Here is a 10,339-nt window from a genome sequence, read left to right as displayed (position 1 = left end):
GGGTTTAATCCACAGTCAGTTTTACCCCCATGCTATCACTTGACCACCACTACGAATGGCCTACTTGATGTGAGTGTTTTACAGGTTGGATCGGAAAAAATTAGGTCCTCTATGCCCATGGTCATCCCACATGTCACATTGAGACGATCTTTTCAGTCTGGGTCTAGGTCGTCTAAGCAGATTGTACGTGGTTTAGTATGAAAATAATTCAAATACACACATCGGGTCGAAAAATGTTTGTATTTTGCTGTCCATACCTTGATCATCAAACACTAGGATCTGACTAGATCTAAATTGCTCAAGTCTACTCCCTCTGTCCCAGAAAGACGGTCGCCTTGGCAACCAAAAAATGTCCTGCAAACATAGTCGTTCTAGACTCTGGCCCAGTACAAGGAGGCTGCAGGCCTACGGCCATTATCTCAGCATCCGCATCTTCCGACACACCACCATGGCCACGCCCATCTTCCTCTTCTCTTTCATGTGTGGTGCCCATCTTCCTTTCTTTTCCGCGTGCGGCGCCGAGAGGAAGGCCGCCGGCGTCGAGGTGGAGCGCGCCAACGTCGGTGCGATCGGAGCAGAGCGGGCCCTACCCTCCGCCCGCCGAGATGCATGGGTAGCCATCGTCGAGATCGACGCCCAGCTCGAGAGGCGGACGACAGAGGGTGCGCCCGCCCTTCACTTCTCCCGCCCCTCACTTCTCCCGCCCCCACTTCTCCTCCACCGGCGCGGAGGTCGCGCCCTCCCTCCTCTTCTCCTGCACCGGCGTGGAGGTCGCGACCCGACTTCATCTTCTCCTCCACCGGCGCGGAAGTCATGCCCTCCCTCCTCTTCTCCACCTAGGCGGAGTCCACCCCACCTTCATCTTCTCCTCCACCGCCCCCGGCCCATCGCCATATCTGTCGTCAACGAGGCAAGCGCGGGGCTCGGTGTGGTGCTCAGCGCGGTGGGCTTGGTTTTTAGGATTTTTGGCACAGCTACGCTCGATGATGTCTGCCACCACTGTCGCTTTGCACCAGGGGAGCCTAGTGGAGAGGCAAATCGGACATCAATGTTGCTACGACACCATGAGGCGCCCGCGAACGCGCAGGGGACGAGACGGTGGAGTGTTGTAGCCACTGCTAGAGCGAAGGAGGTGTGACAGGGAAGAAGACATGAGGAAAGGGAAGTAGATAACATAGGGGTATGTAGGTCTTTTGGTCTTCTCCTTGGTTCGCGCATCTACTCTTAAAATGACCGTCTTTTTGGAACAGAGTGAGTGCATAGGAGACCAAGTCCTGTAACATAGAGTTGATACATACTATATCTCCTACAACTAAAAAGAACAAAGAGTGGACATCGTTTTGGTGCGACAATTGCGTTGGTTCATCCGTCTGCCACCCCATGTGATCGATCCCACCTCCGTGCGACAATCACGACAGTTGTTGATTTTCCTTGTATGCAGTTGTTGATTTTCTTTGCATGAGACCCGCGTGCGGTGGCAATCATGGCAGTTTCCTTCCATGCAAAAGGAAGTGCTCCCTCGCGCGACCATCACGCCTGTTGTGATATAACTTTCTTGCATGCAAAAGAAAACTACTATCAATCAATCAAATCAAATCAAATAAGAAATTATTCTCATCAAGAGGTTATGATTTTCCTTCATGCAAAACAACCAAACATGATTTTCTACCACGTTGCGGTGGCGGTAGCGCCGCCGGCTGATGGGAGGTGGCCGTTCACTGGCCTCAGCTAGCAAGAGGACAATCTCACCCTCACCCGCATCGTCCAGGAGCTAGCAAGAGGCCAATCTCGTGGGGTCGATTACGCTCAGGCCGGGCACTTCGCTGATCGCTGCTGATTCCTCCTGCTTTTTGCAGGAACGGGCATACATGATGTTGTCGGTGGCGAGTACGTGATCTCGAGGCCTTCGCGTGCCCCCTTAGGACATCGAGGAGCTCGACATTGCCGACAGGCTGGTGGCGCTCGTTGAAATCGGTGATTGTGAGTGTACAGACCAGTGTCAAAATTCAGTCAACCTTGATAATCTTTTTTTCCTATTTTTGTATGGTGCGTAATCTGCCGCTGTACCATGGCGAGCCATTGAGCAGAATGATGCTGGGGACGATGATGAGGAAGAAGATGACGGGGTTCATACATCGTTGATATTTTCTATCTAATCTTTGCATGACTCGATTGTCACGCGTAATTTTGTACCTTCGGATAGTTTCATAAAAAATACTAAGATTATTGCTGGTAATAATACAAATAGGGACTATTTAAGGAAGTAAAATATCTTACCACATCATTTCTCTGAGCTCTAGAATTAATAAGGTGGTAGTATGTACTACTAAATCATAATCTTGAGCCGGTAGCCATAATTGGCTTCATGCTAGAAAGAGATAGAATGCTAATTGAATTTACATAATCTTGTGATGATGTTCCCACCTCTGTGAACAAGCAGGCATGACAGTTTGGAAGAAACTAGCAGTGACTTGATATTTATCTTCTGTTGGTGAAGTGAAAGCAGCGGCAACTGTTGGATTGTTCAGATAAACAAGAGAAATGGTTGTTTTTGTCTCCCTGTTTTTCTTTAACTCAACAGACTTAATTTATGACTATGGCGTTGGTTATTTATGCATTCCATTAGACATCAATGATTCATTTGTGATTTGTTGCCTATAGATGTAAAATAACAATCATACTAATATCCATTGTTTTAATATTTGTCTGATCTTTTCATGTTTAAATGGTGTAAGTTTTGTTCCTTTTTTCTTTGAGATGGATTTTTTTCTTTTTTTACTAATAACCCGGAGATGATAAAGCAGTTGAGGGTAGAATCAAGGATGATAGCACTGTTGAAGGCAGAGCCACCGATGACAAAGCTGTTGAGACGGAGCAAAGAATGATGAGGACATTGAGGATGAAATAAAGGATGATAAGGCCGTTGAATGTCAAGTCACTAATGATAAACCTATTCAGAGCAAAGTAACTAATGGTAATGCTATTGAGGACAGAGAGATTGAAGGTAAAGCCACTGAAGAGGCAAAGAAGATTGATATTTGGATGAAACTCCAAAATGTGATCAGATTTGGGGCACTGACTATGAAATTGCTAATACTGAAGAAAACCTAGCTGATAATGACAACTAAGTTTTGTATGAAAATAATGAGGCTGCTCTTGAGGTTTCTCTCTACTATGTGGTGCTAGAGCATGGGTGTTCATCACATAAGCTTCATACGCTGGCTCACCATTTATCTAGGATTTATATTCATGCATCAAAATTTTAGTCCTCAAATAGGAAAGCTTCGGTTGCAAAAAATTCAGTTTCTAGGCTTCTGCTTGTTTTAAAATCTCGTGGCAATGATGTTTCAAGATAAATTATGACTACACTTTACCACTTGTTTCCCTTATTGTTGTTAGCATCAATTCTTTCAGATCAAAATTTAAGAAGTAAGAACCTAATTTTGATGTAGGCTGACATTTTAGCTATCGAACACATTTGTCCTAAGAGATCGTCGCACAAACATTTGGTACTTCACGACACTCAAGTCCATTTAAGGTTTTCAACACAAATGATGCAAAGAAGTCTGAGAGGAGTTTCACTACAACACAATGGAAAAGTAACTACAATGGCAAGTATACCCAATATCATAAAGCTGCTAGATGATTGGCGCGTGAAAGGATCAAGATGCCCAAGAGGGGGGTGAATTGGGCTAATTCTAAATTTTCTTGCAATAATCAAATCCTATGGATAGCTCAATTAACCCCTTGTGCCTAGAAAAGTGTTTCTATCAAACTAACGCACAAAAGACTTGCAACCTATATTCCAAACTTACTCTAGCATGTCAATTCTATGAATGTAAAGACAAGTATTTAATTGCTCAAAGTAAATACTCAAAGTAAATGCTCAAAGTAAAGAGAGAGAGGAACGCGGCGATGTTTTGCAAAGGTATCGGAGAGTTGCCACTCCCCACTAGTCCTCATTGGAGCACCCGCGCAAGGGTGTAGCTCCCCCTTGATCCGCGCAAGGATCAAGTACTCTCTAAGGGTTGATTCTTCGACACTCCATCGCGGCGAATCACCCAAAGCCGGTCACAACTTGAGTTGGGTCACCCACAAGCTCCGTCGGGTGATCACCAAACTCCCAATCACCACCAAGCTGTCTAAGTGATGGCAATCACCAAGAGTAACAAGCACGAACTCTCACTTGACCACGCGAAGCCTAATGAGAAGATGGATGCACACTTTGCTACTCTTGATTCACTAATAAGGCTACTCTCTTGGATTCTCAAATCTCAATCACCTCACTAGGACCTTGCTCTTCTTGGCACTCACAAACGTGTTTCTCAGCTGTTGGAATGAGCAAAAGTGACTCCACACACGAGTAGAGCTTCTATTTATAAGGCAGCCTAAAAAACGAACCGTTATGAGCTTCTGCGGGGTGACCGGACGCTCCGGTCGTGTTGACCGGACGCTCCGGTCAGTTCAACCCATGAACCAGTAAAATGTATTGACTGGACGCTGACAGGGTCCGGTCAGCACTGACCGGACGCGTCCGATCGCATAAAACCCTTACTGGAACCTTACTGGACTCGACCGGATGCTGAACCCTCAGGGTCCGGTCAGTACTGACCGGACGCGTCCGGTCGCAGATTCTCTTCTCTGGAACCTTACTAGAGTCGACCGGACGTTGCCTTTCAGCGTTCGGTCACTTGACCTCTCCAGCGTCCGGTCGCATTGAACGCAGACTGCTGATCAAATGAACTGACCGAACCCTGCGGCCAGCGTCCGGTCGCACCGGGGCCAGCGTCCGGTCAGCATTTGACCCTCCATTCACTTTCAACTCTCGATCATATGTGAATGAAGTTTGCTCCAAAGGATCTTAGGCATTCATAGGAGCTACCTAGAGCTAGTTTTAACAAGTGTGCACCACACCTAACTCACTAGACTCAACAAGGTCAAGCTACCCGTCCATACGCCCCTTAATAGTATGGCCAAAGGAAAGACAAAGTCCTAAACTACTCTAAGTGTCTCTCCAACTCCAATCGACACTTAGAACTAGTCATCCTTAACCTTGTCGTCCATCCTTTGAAAACCGAAACGATTTACATCGTAGGGGCATGACCACTTTGATTGCCCAATCGATCTCCATTACCATGACCTAACTTAATTGCATCTGCAAAACACACGTTAGTCATAGTAATCTTGTATTGTCATTAATCACCGAAACCTAACTAGGGGCCTAGATGCTTTCAATCTCCCCCTTTTTGATGATTGATGACAATACCACCTCGAGTATGTGAAAAAGTGAGGTTTTTGACGGGCTTGGTTCATATAAACTTTTGTCAGTAAGAACAAAAGTGTTAGTCAAGCTTATATGACTCAAGCCAACACAATGTACTCAAAGGATATGAATTAAGCATGAGTACTAGTAACAAAACTCCTTTGCATCAGAGTATAAACGTGGAAGCAAAGACAAATGAGCATAACACAAGTGAAATGACATATACATAATGTAAAGTAGAGAGCACACATGTCATATATCTCAATCACATAGATAGCACTATCACATAGATATAACAATGTGCATGAAGGTAAACACACGAATGCATAAGTAATAGTGTACCACACAAATAAAAACTCCAAATATATATAATAAGCTAATACTAGATAACTAGCTCCCCCTAAAGCTCGCTCCCCCTAAGTCTACATACTCGAACCCTCTCCCCCTTTGGCGTCAAACACCAAAACCTAAGGGTCGGTCGGCGGGGCTGCAGCAGATGAGTCGGGCACTGAAGTACATGGGGCAAGCTGGAACTGGGCACCATCATAATCTGACCCTGAGCTCTGAACTGACTGACCCTCTGTAGCAGGAAGTGTCGCTGAAGCGGTCTGGGTCTGAGCTGGGGCTGGTGCTGCCTGTAAAGCTGCTAGTATGTCTATCGTAGGATCTGAAGAGGCAATAGACGAGGGGAGCCTCTAAGTAGTCACTGTGGCTGGAGCTGCTGTGGAAGGACCGGCGGTATGCATATGAGGCGGTGTAGGCATGCCGATCAGCTCGCTGAAAGATGCTCCAAGACTCCTGGAGACTGACGTGTCAGGCACAAACAGTGAGGGTGACTGCTCTGGTGAGAAGCCCATGTGGTATGGAGTGAACTGTGGGGCAAGCACCGGTGAGGACAACCACTGGGACACCTAAACTGTAGGTGAAGCAAACTGAGCTAGAGGCTGTCCCTGACTCTGAAGCCCGCTGGGCTGTATAGCTGGAGTTGTCATGGTGGAGGCAGGCTGAGCAAGCTAGGGCGAAGGCTATGGCAGTGGGGCCCCAAGTGCTATCACTACATGCTGCATAAAGCCCATAAGCTGCTGCTGCATGAGTATCTACTGGTGATGCATCTACTGCTGCTGCTGCTAGAGAAGCTGCTGTTGCCTCTGGAACTCGTCCTGACAAGCCTAGAACTAGGCGAAGTTGGCAGCGGTCTCCTGTGCATGTCGTGCCTGATCCTGCTGCATCCGCTCAAGAATGGCAATCAATGCGGGGTCCATCTGTGGTGCTGGCGGAGCTGAGCTAGAACTATCGGCCTCTGCATCATGTCTGCGTGGAGGCATCTAAGGAATCGGCAGATAGTCATCATCCAAGCTATCACAGGATTCGGTCATCTCCTGCTGTGCCTCAAGCTACTCCTCCTTAGTGGCGGCAATGCCTCTGATGATCTTGTCCTGCTGAGCTACTGACTCTGGAATATCTGGACGACAATTGGGACGAGCTAGTGCCTGTGGAGTGCTATGCCTGATCCTCTGTGCCATGTTATATGCGGGAAACTCTATAGTGGCAGCCCTGTACTCTGCAACCAACTCAGGGGTCCTGACGTGCACACACTATAGCATCAAGAAAGTGACCCAATGTGCATAAGGAAGCTATCGGCGACCCTTGAAGCCCTCAGCAATAGTATCCTCCATCTCTGATAGAAGGAGCTCCCAAATGTCGAACACGGTCTGCTGCATCAGGGCATTAAGGAGCCATAGATGTAGACAAGTCAGACCCTCTCTGTAACCCAACCTAGGAAGTAGTGTTCTCCTGATGATCGCCTCTAGCACACGAGCTGTAGGAGTCAGGTCACTGGGGTTCCTGCTTGACCCCTCACCAAAGGGCTCCTTGAAGCAATGTCGCACCAGATCTGTAGGAGGCACCAACCCTCCATGAGGATGCCTAGGAGGCTCCTGCTGTCCATAGCATACCTCATGCAACTTGATAGGCTAATCCTGTAACCTCAGTATCTCCCAGTCCCTGAAGCTCATCACCCTGTAATCTCTGCCATTGAATGCAAAGTGTATGAAGTTGTGATGCGGATCAACGTAGAGTGAAGCATAAAACTGCCAGACCCAAGATGGTACATATACTCCTGTTCGGCCAATCAGATCTACAAGCCCCGGCAAATATGACAAGTAGGGGCAGATGTGCTCTCCAGCTGCTGCCACAATAGACTCCAAACTACAGACTCTCTGTGATCTGAATACTACCCCACTGTTGATATAGGCATTATAGAAATCCTCTTGGAGCGGCGTGTAGAACCCCTCTGCTGCTCTCTCATCCCTCCTCGGAGGAAACCACACATCGAACTCAACAAACCTCAACTGGCGAACCTATCTGGCTGTGGCGGCCCTCAAGTCGAGGTGTACCACTGGAGGCGGACCCTATGGTCTGGGTGGTGGGCATGAACCCCTGCGCTATGTAGCTGGCCTCAGTGGTACTGTGGCACTGGTCCAACCAGAGCGGCGTAGCTGGGGTGCCGGCACGGTCTCCTCGGCCTACTGACCCTCCTGAGTCTCCTGAGCTGGCTAAGGCTCTGCTGGTGGGGGCTGCTGCTGTGCCTCCTACTGGGACTCCCCTAAAGGTTGAGCCTCCTCAATAGCCAGTCGATGTCCTGCCATCATGACAGTCCCCTAAAGCTCAGCCTCCTCAACTGCTGCCCTCTATGCTGGTGTGAGCTGTGGATCTGCTATGACAACACCACTGCGAGCGCCTCCTCTCTCAGCACGCTCTGCGGCCTCTGCAATAGCTGCTGCTCTCGCTGTCTCTGTGTCGGGGTACTTGCGCTTCTTGGATGTCACCTGCTTTGTTGACTTGCCTTTCGATCCTACAGGCTGGCGAGGCGGGGGCCTCTGATCGTCATCTCCCGAACCACCACCAATGTTCTTGGTGCGAGCCATCTGATCTGTTAAGAGGATGAACTGCCGCTGATGAAGATCAACTATCAAACTGACACTCCCGAGGCTTGGCCTCGATCCTTACTCATGAGCTTGACTCCGAGTTGACTGCCAACTGCCACAAAACCTCAACGACACCGACTCGCTGCACGATAGAATAGATGGATATACGAATAAATACAATATATCTAATAGATGCGAAGACCTAGGAAGCAAGCAATGTAGGTACGAAATTGAGACGACGGGCAAGCTACCTGACGAATCAGCGATCTGAGAAAAGGAAAGACGTCACGCGGGGGAACCTCAGAACCGACTAGGGTAGATCGAAATCCCTAAATGCGATTGACAATTAGTACACTGCAATTTATCTAGATTCATAGGCAAATCAAAATTCGAAGCAACGATCTGGCCTTACTAAGGAGGAAACAGGGCTAGGGTGCAAGAGCTGCTGATGTGATGGTACTTGGAGGCTGGCCAGAGCGTCTGCGACCGATTGGCGCGGTGGAGGTAGCACGCTGGCTGGCGGCGCTGTAGACGCGGAAGGCGCATGGTCGTGGCTACGGCAGCGCAAAGGTTGCGGGAGGTGCTCGGTCGTGGCTGCAGCGGCACAAAGGTTGCGGGAGGTGCTCGGCCACAGAGCAGGGGCGAGCGCGGGCAAGGGAAGGCGCGGTGGTGTGCGTGACTGGGGCACGGCTGCTCGGCACGAGACTGAGGCGGGCATGGGAGCGGCGGAGGTGGCGGCAATGGCGATTAGGGTTCGGCTTGGTCACGGCGGGATGCAGGGAAAAGGGTACGACGGTTCGGTTAAATAGATTCCCCAAACGTGACAAGAAAGGAAACAGAAAAGTGTCCTGAAGCCGCACAGGATCCATTGACCGGACGCTCCGGTGGTAGCGACCGGACGCTACCACCCAGCGTCCAATCGATTCTAGAGAGGTCCAATTCCTCTGGAATCAGGACCGGACGCGTCCGGTGGTCCATGACCGGACGCAGGCAGGGTCCGATCAGTACAGCTTGTTTCTTCACCAAACGACCGGACACTGGATCCCTTCCTGACCGAACGCACAAACGCAGCGTCCGGTCACTCCTTCAGCAGCAGTTCACCTCCTAGGAACTGACCGGACACTAGACAGCAGCGTCCGGTGCAGCATCCGGTGCACCTTTTCCAGCAAATCTTTAAAGTTCCTTCACGCTGCCTGTTCCCAATCAAGTCCCAACTTGAATAAGACCCAAATAAACACCAATTGAGACTGATGTGAGTGATCTCTCTCAAACCCTCATATTTTTCAAAATATGTTGCCTTAGGCTATAATTCTTTTTAAGAAAATAGGCAATAAGAGGGCAAATGGAACAAAACGACAAACCAACATTCATGCATATGCAATACTTGTAAGTAAATCTAGTTGCTTGTCAAGTTTGATCCAAGGTTAAGCTTCTTCACACGCTTTTCGGTGGTTATCTTAACCATGTTAGACAAGCCCTATATGCATTGCCAAAAATTAAATATGTTGTATATTACAATGAATGCAAGGGACAACACAAGCTCAATTTTTAGTGAAGTTACTAAAATCAAGCACATTGAGCTCATTCCACAATCTACAGAATGTAGCCTCATCTAGCGGTTTAGTGAAGATATCCGCTAATTGATCTTCGGTTCTTACGTCTTCTAGTGATATATCATTTTTAGTAACATGATCTCTTAGAAAGTGATGACGGATATCTATGTGCTTAGTGCGAGAGTGTTGAACCAGATTATTTGCAAGTTTTACTGCACTTTCATTGTTGCACAAAAGAGGTACCTTTTCTAGAACTACACCATAGTCTAGCAAAGTTTGTTTCATGTATAATATTTGTGCACAACAAGCACCTGCGGCAATGTATTCCGCTTCGGCGGTGGACAAAGCCACACTATTTTGTTTCTTGGAGGACCAAGACACAAGTGATCTACCAAGCAAATGGCACCCTCCGGATGTGCTTTTTCTATCAACTTTGCATCCGGCGTAATCCGAATTGGAATAGCCAAACAACTCAAATATAGCTCCTTTGGGATACCAAAGACCAATGCTTGGTGTGTGCTTAAGATACCTAAGGATTCTTTTTATGGCAATTAAATGCGTTTCCTTAGGACTAGCTTGAAATCTAAACACACACA

General features: G+C 48.1%; 1 pseudogene; it reads left to right on the top strand.

Annotated features, from left to right (window-relative positions):
- The first annotated feature begins 448 nt into the window (after positions 1 to 448).
- Positions 449 to 3,356, top strand: LOC136465133 (uncharacterized; annotated as a pseudogene).
- Positions 3,357 to 10,339: the final 6,983 nt, after the last annotated feature.

This window comes from Miscanthus floridulus, chromosome 7, assembly GCF_019320115.1.
Source record: "Miscanthus floridulus cultivar M001 chromosome 7, ASM1932011v1, whole genome shotgun sequence".
Lineage (NCBI taxonomy): Eukaryota > Viridiplantae > Streptophyta > Magnoliopsida > Poales > Poaceae > Miscanthus > Miscanthus floridulus.
This window is presented reverse-complemented; position numbering and strand designations above follow the sequence as displayed.